Source organism: Cotesia glomerata, linkage group LG4 (assembly GCF_020080835.1).
Source record: "Cotesia glomerata isolate CgM1 linkage group LG4, MPM_Cglom_v2.3, whole genome shotgun sequence".
NCBI lineage: Eukaryota > Metazoa > Arthropoda > Insecta > Hymenoptera > Braconidae > Cotesia > Cotesia glomerata.
This window is the reverse complement of record NC_058161.1, coordinates 21880618-21891126: the sequence shown is the minus strand read 5'-3', so window position 1 is coordinate 21891126 and position 10509 is coordinate 21880618. Positions and strand designations below refer to the sequence as shown.

Here is a 10509-nt window from a genome sequence, read left to right as displayed (position 1 = left end):
GGTTGATCTTGTGGAATCTTAACAATCCAATTTGCTGCTATCATAGATTTTATGTTCAATTGACGATTACATTTGTTAATGTAACTTTTTAGTGCATTTGTTATTTTCGTCGGATCTTTTTCTCTATTGTACGGGTCTAGGATTTCGATCGATTTTTCTGTTTTGCTAACTACCAGTAGTATCCAGTGTTCATGTTCGCAATACGGTATAAGAATAGTTCCACAAGAGGTATTATTTTTAGTGTAATATTTTTCATTAACTTGATTATTACTTTATCTTTTATTTTTCATCACTACGCTAGCTACTTCAGCTGATAAGTAAAATACATTTGTACTTTTGTCAGCGTTCATAGCAGCAAATATGTCAATAGTTTCAGCGTCAACGGATCCTCTCCTATATAATAAATTTCTAAGTTGTTTGCCATTCATAGTCATTTCTTTCTTCAATATGAAGTTTTCGGTTGTAGGGTAGTCATAAGCAATTACGATAATGAGAGACTTCGTGTTGGCATAATAATTCACATCATTTACTAAACCATTTTTTAATAACAACAACTTATGTAGTTCTGAATTCTCAATTGATAAATCGTTTGCTGCAAATTTCTTTTGCTGCTTGTTTTCTTTTGTAGCTTTGACTTTCTTCTGGGAGGGTACTTATCTTTTCCGTTTCTTCGGGGCTTTCTGTTAATTTTAGAATCTTTTTCCCATCCATATGTCTAATTTTTCGTTTACTTACTTTTCTTTCTTCATTATCATCACTTATAACCTTAAGATTCCATATCAATCTAAAGAATCCTCTGTAATTTTACGATATAGGTCATACTGAGTACCTTTTAAGTTCTTACCCAATTCACACTTGCTTAAAGTATTTTCCTTTACAAGATTTTCATTGTTCTCTTGCAACTTCCGACATACTTTTCCTTTGACATACCAAAACATTAGGTACATGAATAGCAGGTATTTATAGCAGCGCATTATTTTGATCAACATCATAATTTCGCGTTTGAAAATGTAGAAATTTTAGACAAAAAAATTAATTGGTGGAAACGTAATGTAAGTGAATTGATCTTTATCAAAATAAATGATACTGTGAATAAAAGAACTGACACTAATAATTTAAGTATTTTATATAATGATATATTAAGAGATTATAAATCTAAGAGAAGGAAATAATTTTAATTGTAATTGTGATTTGTATAATTTTTACATGGTAAGGAAAGTTGATATTTATTTTGTATTTATATTTAATTTGAATTTAATACTTAGCGCGTTCGGCGCTAGTATAGATGACAGATGTTTTTAGATTGTATAGTATGATTCATGTACCTAATGTTTTGGAGGCGGGCTAATTGGTGCCATGCAATTAACAATTTTTATAAGTGTTGTGTAGACTTTATTTCTGAAGTTTGTAATTAATTAATAAATTTACCAGTTTTATTAATTCTGTAAAGTTTTATATGACTACGGCAACTGTGCAATGTAAGATAGTGATTGTTAGAATTCGTATTATGGTAAATATTGTATTTGTAACAATTGTTATGTTATGTTGTTGGTTATTAACATGTGGAATTTTCAGATGCCTGAAGAAGGTCAAATAAATGACCGAAACGTCGCAGAAATAATAATGTAATTTGTTATTATGATCCTATCTTGTCCACATTCCTGAGATAAAAAAATTTATTTAGAAACGAAATTATTTATAAAAAAAAAAATTTTTATAAATAATTTGAATTTTTAAAATATTCACAGGGCTTGGTTGTGGGTACGGTACTGGTTACTAAAGCTTACGATTACACACAAACGCTGAAATGGGCCGCTCGCTTGTTAGACCGCTGAGTAGGGGTATCGCTCAGAAGGAACCGAGATTTATATTAATTTTATTTTCAAATATCTAAGTACGTTTTTGTACTTTTTACATGAGTTACAATTATTTTTATACAATAATAAATATTAAGAATTCTATTAATAATTTCCATATTAGTTAGGTTTTTTATTAAACCGTGTTTTTAATTTTTTTTTTTTTACGATTAATTATTGTTATACATAATAATAAACATTGTTATAACTAAAAAATATTACAACTAAATGTTTTTTTTTTTTTTTTTCATAATTTAGTCAGAATACATTTTTCTTTACTCTCATATTTTTATTTTTATTCTGTTGAATATTTTTTCTAAGATAAAAAAAAATAATGAAGTAAGAATCATCAGTAGCTTTAGAAACTTTTTATTCACGTAAGTTTCGCGCCATTGCCTTGTTGCCAACGTCGAATTGCATGAAAGGAATATATACTTTCACTTTTGACTTAAAATTTAGTTTGTGGTCTAAACTATAGTCAACGGCGTACGACTTTACATTGGATGTAAGTTTTGTGACATGCGCAGAACTGAATATTCGTACAACGGTATGGTGACTGTACTTTTCGACAAAGACACTGAAAATAATCTTATGTTTCTAGTTGGTAGCGTTGTTGAAAAGTTACGCTTAGACATTACGTTGTGTTCTAAGACAAAACTTTTGTTGTTAAATTCGCAATAATGGGTAAGTTACTTAATGATTTCGTAGTATATTGCAAAATACGATATTTTATGATCAATTTTTTATTTTTGTATAATTGATATTAATTCCGTTTTTTATTATAGCAAGCGCATGGTTTACATTGGGACTTATTGGCAATAACGTTCGGAATGCAAATGGAACCCAAAACAATTATTTGACCCGATATGAAAACATTAGGAAAGAGTTTGATAATATGAAAACTGTTACTGTCACTGATTTATGCAAAAATTTAAAAATATCTGCGGTTCCCAGATTAAATACATTTAGTAAGTACATTGCAAGGGATAAGTTAGGTTAGGGATACGTAAAAATTTTGTTATTTTCTGATTTTCATGAACGAAAAGTTCACTCAAAATATTAAAATTTAGACATATGTAATTCAAAAATTCATAAATTAAGATCAAATTTGATAAAATTGAAAACTTACCAAAAAAAAAAAAATTAATTTAAAGTATAAATGATTCAGAAAATAATTAAAAATATGATTAACTTACTATTTTTTCCGAAGATCGGTGTTTTTACTAATTAAAAAGTTCTTTATTTCAAAGCCATTATCCCCGATCCAAATTGATGTTAGACTAATTTTAAATTTTACATTAAATTTTTTATTTATTAAATTCTTTAAATTTTAAATTTTTACTTATTATTTATTTTCACCACATTATTGTCGGTATGAGCACTCATACCTTTCTTGGGTGAATATATCTAACAATTAAAAATCTTTATTTTAATTTAAGATTAAGCAAAGATGTTATATTCTTTACTCAGTGAGACTTTTTTCGGTCAACGAAAAAATAATAACTCGGAAAATGCTCTGATCAGGAATCAAACCTGGATCTTTTGGTGTCGCGCCAACTGCTCTACCCTTAAGCTATCCGAGACACTGTCCGTAACTATCATTCAGTTACCTATTAAGTGGTGATAATGTGGTGAAAATAAATAATAAGTGAAAATTAAAAATTTAAAGAATTTAATAAATAAAAAATTTAATGTAAAATTTAAAATTAGTCTAACATCAATTTGGATCGGAGATAATGGCTTTGAAATAAAGAACTCTTTAATTAATATGATTAACATTACATAAAGAAATTAAAAAAAAAATACAATTATAATAACAAGATATTCTACATCAAAAATGCATTTGAAGATATAAAATTCAAAAATAAGGCTTCTGTACAAGTAGACAGATTCAACAAACATTATATATAACAATAGGTATTTAAAGAAAAAATAAAAAAAATTTTGACTAGTAAAAAAAACAATTAAATATATATGTAATGAAAAGTATATAATAATTAATCTATGCAATTTTAAAAAGTAGATATCTGTAAATGTAGACGCAAGAATTTAAATACCTGTAAATTTTTTTGGAAATAAATGTATGGAATTAAATAAAAAACAATATAAAGAATAAAAGGAAAGTCAATACAACTATAAGGCATTACAGTTTTAGATAACAGTCTTTACAGGTTTATGTGGTCGATTGCCCAGGTGGTTACAGGGCTATAAAAGGAAGAGTTGTCACCTTTCTAAGCTCTAGGTAACCTTATAATAATTTTCCTTTTGGTTTGGTTTTTTTAAATTGCTTTTATTTAAATTTTTTAATTTCGGACTCAATTAATTTTTTTTATTTCTGTTCCAATACTTAAAAGATTTTTCTATTTATACAGAAGTCTCATTTTTCTAATTTATGACTCCAAATTGACCTCTCATGAAAAATTCCTTGTTGTAATCGCTTTTTTTTTTATTTAATAGTACTGTGATTTTGAAATGTTTGTTTTTAGTAATGCAAATTTCATATATTATGTAAATAAATGCTTATCGTACGAAGTATTCCAGATCCCAGTTGATATAATAAAGAAGAAAATAAATAATTCAGGTTGTTACGGATCAAAGCTTTTTTATGTCAATTTTTATTTCAATTCAGCTACGTTTCGTTATCACTCATGACTTTTTCAGGCATCGTATTAAATATATACAAAAATTAGTAATATTATTTAAATTTAAAAAAAAATTTTTGTAATTTTTGTATGTATTTAATCAGATGCCTAACAAAGCCATGATCCATGGCGAAACGTCAGTGCATTGAAATAAAAGTTGACATAATAAGCTTTGATCCGTCACGATCTGAATTATTCATTTATAAATGCTTATATCAAGTAAATTATTTTTATTAATTTATTTTATTTATTTATTTATTTGGTAAGGAATTCTATCGAGGTGTAAAAACACCTGTGTATAGAACTAGTATTAAAAATAAAAGTTTTATAATACATAGACATTTCTTACAAAAAGTAACTAAGTTACTAAAATTAAGAATTATTGATTTATTATGTTTTTGTTTTTTCATTTAGTGCTTCAGAGAGCTAACAGTAATCAGACAGATGTTGAAAATGCAACATCCTCAACACCATACGTAGTTATTTCCTCAGCATCATTTGTAGCACCTTCCTCGTCATCATCTGTAGCACCTTCCTCGGCATCATCTGCAGCACCATCTCCAAAAAACTTAGAAAGCCATAAAAACTCGCAAACAGTTACTTGTGGCAGTAATTGTCCTCTTTCACGGCGGGGTAAGAAAATATTTGTAAAAATAACGCTATCCATAAAACTGGGAAATTAAATTTTTTTTCTTCATTTTCAGATAAAGAAAAACGCGAGAAGAAGAAAGAAAAAGAAAAATTGAGAGTAGAAAGAGAGCGTGAGAAGAAAAAAAAAAGATCAGGAAAGGTTGGATAGAGAATATCAAGAAAAGAAGAGAGAAAAAGAAAGGGTTGAAAGAGAAAATTTTGAAAAAAGGAGAGGAAGAGAGCAGGAGAGAAATTTGGAGCGGAGGAGATCAAAAAAATTGTTGCAATGACGATAATCGTCAAATTTGTAACTGTCACTGCAGTAATGGACATCGTAGTCAGTCAAATGATTAGTATGTAACAGGGCTATTTACCCTGTGACGGTAAAACCGCACACGCGTGATAATTAGTCGACGCAGCACTGGCGCGTCTCGGTCTTCGGGACCCGACTAGCATTAAGTGGGGGAAATTTAGGGTTTCTTGGTCAGTTGAGTAGCGGCGACAAGACAGAAGTAGTGCCGTGCTCAGTTCAACAACATCAGCAGCCAAAAAGTCCAAGAAGGAAGCCAGTTTTGAACAAAGAGTTTCCTCAGCACAAATTTAACCAGGTATTGAGACTTTCACATTTTTGATGAGCCAAGGGGGTCGTATACCCGGCTCATCAATTTTACTACTTCTCATTATTGAATCAAATTTTTGATAATTCCCTAGCGGATCCATATACACCGTGTAAACCTAGTGTAAACTCGATGTATACTTAGTGTCAGTGTAAATTAGAGGTTTATTTGGTGTATACTCAGTGCATATTGAGTATACACCAAATACACTCCAAGTTTACACTGAATTTACACGGTGTATATGCGCACGATATACACTGAGTTTACACCGAGTATACACTAAAAAATTTTTCTGAGTCCTCAGAACAAAAGTTGTGAAGAAAATTTTTTTTGAAAAAAATTGAAATTAAAAAAAATCAAATTTTGAAAAAAAATTAATATTTTCAAAAAATTTAAATTTTTCAGGAAAATTGAGAAAAAAAACACACATATACATACATACATACAGACACCATCTTAAAAACCATCGGGGAAGTTTCCTAGGGCCTCAAAACGTCAAGATCTGATTAAAACTCGATTTTCGAAAAACTGATTAAAACCAATAATTTCCCGATTTTCAAATATTTTCAATTTTCTCAGCGAAAAGTTCATGAAAAATAAAATTTTGCAAATAAACTCGAGTAATAATTTTTTTTTTTATTCAATAATTCACTCATTGGGGACTAAATCAACTGAATATCATTCACCTCGCATTCACTCCGCAAATTTTTAAGTTTTTCTCCAAATAATATATATTGAAGTGTTTCTGAAGTCCTATTCTTAATTTTAAAAAATTAAGAAATTTTTTCGCATGCTAAAATAGAACATTAGTTAACGACGCGGCACCTCTATTAATTTATGTTAATTAGGTAAAGTACCCAGTACTTGAACGATTTTAAAAATGGCCCTAGTACTTGAACAGTTTGGAAATTCTTATATTATTAAAAAGCTCCGGCCATAAACATTAATATTTAATGTATATTAAGATAACTTGATGTCTTAGTTAATGATGCAAGAAATATTTTTTAATGTCAAAGCTAAATATTATATTTTATTTAATATCTAATCACGGGATCATTGAAAGTGTCGATTAGTATCCATTTTTGAATGAAAATGATACCACCACAATAGAAAAATGGCGAAATAACCCAAAATATTTAAGAATTCAACAAAAAAACTTAACCAATCAAAAATATAGATCATTTTGCAAAATATTCTGTTGTTAATAAGGTGTTTTAATTATTTTTATATATTTAATTTAGCTGTTCAAGTATACCTCCCAATTTCAAATGTAGGACCCAAAAGTTGAATGACATAGCGCCGTGTGTTCAAGTATACCGTCTCTCATTTTTACGTGACTGTAGTACTTGAACTGTCAAACTCAATGTTAAATAAATATTTTAAAATTTTTTAAAAAATATATTTAATCGTATAGTAACAAAAAAAATTATTCAAATAAAGTAAATAAAAAAAACTATAAACAAAATTTATTATTTTTAGGGCGAATATTAGTGTTTGAGAAATAAAAAAAATAATTACACGTTCTAACCTCACATTGTAAACAAAAGGTAAAAATACATTTGAATGTTTCTTAAAGTAAAGGACTTAAATGTATGTTTAATGTTAATTTTATAATATAATTTAGCAGATATTTGATCATTTTAAGAATTTTTTTAACAAGTAAATTATGGTAAAAAAAATTGACAATTAAAAATTTAAAAAAATTAAAAATGCAATTTTTTAAAAATAATTTTTTGGAACAAATTCATTTATTCGTTAAAAAAAAATTAAAAAATAGTCAAGTGACTGCCAACTTTAATGTCATTTATAATAAATACTTATTTTTGGGCCTAAAATCTTTTATTTTTATTTTAACACAGTGTCTAAAGCCATACTAAATGATTGTTCAAGTTCTGGTACAGAGGTGTTCAAGTACTGCAGCCTGTCACAGTTTAATGTTCAACTACTGGGGCTCTTGAAGGACTTTTTTAAATAATTAAAAAAAAATTTTTCTTTATGTAATTCCGATTTTTTTTTTTTTTTAATATATTTAGAATTAAATATATTTTATTAAGTCACTTTGATTTAGTCAGTTATGATGAAATTTACGTGCTAAAATCGTGGTTAAACACAATACACTGTCAAATCTGTTCAAGTACTAGGTACTTTATCTAATACGGATAGCACTTAACAAGTAGACTGTACTCAGGGACTATGCAAATTTAGAAAATTTTTTTCAGATGAGAGTCATGTGAAAATTTTCCAATAGCGTACACTCAGAAGGTGTTGCACCACAAAAAAACACTTTAGATTCATGTTATTGATTCGTTTCAGGCTATTTCCAGTTGACACACTTTTTGATTGTAAAAAAATTTTTTCCCAGTCACACTTAAAAAATTTTTGACTTTGCTTACAGCACTTAGAAATTTTTATGAAAATGGGACTTAGAAAAAATTTTTGGTGTAAACTTGATGTATACTCAGTGTATATACGCCGCGTATACACCGTGTATATTTGGTGTATACTTAGAGTATAGCGATCCGCTAGAGTTCAATTGTTTATAATATTTTGCCTAATAATAATTAAATAATTAATTAATTGTAATTAAATCTCATTCCTTAGCATTGTGAGCATTCTTATTGGGGATCTTATACCCGAAGAATGTTCTAGACCTCTTGGGTTTGAAGTCGTGAGTAATTAATTTATTAATTTGGCCAGTTCATAATTATTAACATCTTAAGATTGGTTTAAATAAATTTACTTCATTAATAAAACATTAATTTAATTTCTTAATATCGAGAATTATTCCAATCGGTGGCTCACGACCGGTCATGCGTCGGTCGCATACCCGAGGTAACATTTTCTACGCAGTTACGAACAACGGCGTCCATTTTGAGCGCACAAATTTCTTGCGAATTTTATTACGCAGAAAATATAAAAGTAACAATTGGACTATCATTACAATTTGGAACAATTGAATTATCATTTATTAATATAATTTGTTATTGGAAATTATTTAATTATTTGAAAATATTTTATTTATTGAGAATCGGTTACTGAGTTTCAACGCCATTGAGATCGAATTCCCCGTGGATAATTTTGCGTGAATTTATTTGACATTGAGATAATTTGTTTTATTAATTATTTATAAATCGAAAAATTCCACGTGGTCATTTATACATTGAACTATTGAAGACTAAAATTATTATTTTATTGGAATTATTTATAAAAACATTTAACGGCATGGATTTAGTCCCAGAAATTAGTTAGAATTTTATAAAGAGTATTCTCAAGAATTTATTAAAGATTTAAGAAATAAAATTACAAGTTGAAATTGGAGTAAAATTTTAAGTCGAATGTTCTTAAAAATTTATTTAATGTTGAGTGTTCGGTGAACAAGGCCCAGTAGCGATTAACTCGCTCCTGGGGGACTCCCAAATTCAAGAGACGCACCTGTCCACCGCTAGCTCCCGCAAAATCGAACTGCCAATGGAAAATCAGCCTCTCGATCACGCCATGAATCGACCGCTTTATTGGCTGATCGCTCCCGCTAGACATGCGCAATAGCCTTCTTCCCCAACTCAACGAGGAAGAAGACGCATTATTATTATTATCTTTCGCTTCCACGTTTTAGTTGCAACTAGTCACCATTAATTCCGCTTTACTTTCGCTTATTGTTAGTTAACCGCATTTCGCTATTTTTATAGTTTAAATTGCTTAAATTAACCGCTAATAATTCGCTCTAATTTGTTACAGATAAATTGTGTTATTTGTGGATTTATTTCACTGCTTTGACAGTGCCGGCAGAGTGTTCACCCACGTGTCAACCGGCATCGCTTGAGCTACCCACGCTGTATATTATAAATCCGCTTTTATTTAAACAATCCGCTATTTAACATATTGAATATTTAGTGTATTTATTATAAATAAATTTATAGTGTTAATTTTGATAATAATTTACGCGTTTTAATTGAGATATCCAGACCTAAACCTGAACCCCGCTTTTCCGCTCTTTCAACATTTTTCATTGGTCCCTCGAGTCGGATCAGGCTGGCTCTATCTCAATTAATTTAAATCAATTATACCGCTAAAAATTGTGCTGTGTTAAGTGTATTACCGCTAGGAAAGGTCGAGTGTCAGGGGCATCGCGGAGCACATCGGGTGCTGCTCCTGGTAGTCATTCGTACACCGGTACGCTGAACTTTCCGCTTTAATTGACTGAAAACTCGATTTCGGTCCTATATTAACCCCGCAATGCAGTTTGAAGCAGCTATTGCTATGCAACAGCAGTACCTGGATGCATTGTACGTCATGGTAGACCGCTTAACTGACGAGGAGCTCAACACACTGTCGCTGACTGCTATTGACGTAGTGGCAACACAAAGCTCCAGGCTTTGGAAAGATATCACTGCCCTGAATGCGCTTATTTTCTCTCTCTCTCTCCGTAAGTACATAAACACGCTTAATTTTTCGCTCTGTCTTTGGAATATTTTTCTGCTGTAAATTGCCCCTGGGCATTTTTTGTTTCAGAAATATTGCAAGCAACAAATTGCAATCTGCAGATTGACATATAAATTTTCCTTATTTGTTCGTTGTGGATTGCAAAATAATTAAATATAAATTGCTCATCATTCAAGAGGTTAAGTTGACAGTGGTTTTAGTATGCAGTGGGCTGTTAGCCAAATTAGCGTCAGTTGATGTCAACTCTCACTTGAGGTTTACCAGGTTCGATAGATATCATCCATTCGATTACTGCTCTGTTGGTAAATTGTTATCAAATTGACT

The 10509-nt window shown here is 29.6% G+C and overlaps 1 long non-coding RNA gene across 1 annotated transcript; it reads left to right on the top strand.

Annotated features, from left to right (window-relative positions):
• Positions 1-7198: 7198 nt before the first annotated feature.
• LOC123263796 lies at positions 7199-10184 on the top strand. The gene is made up of 4 exons (XR_006509233.1): positions 7199-7292; positions 7605-7742; positions 9853-9857; positions 10174-10184. It is a non-coding gene; the product is annotated as an uncharacterized LOC123263796 (long non-coding RNA).
• Positions 10185-10509: the final 325 nt, after the last annotated feature.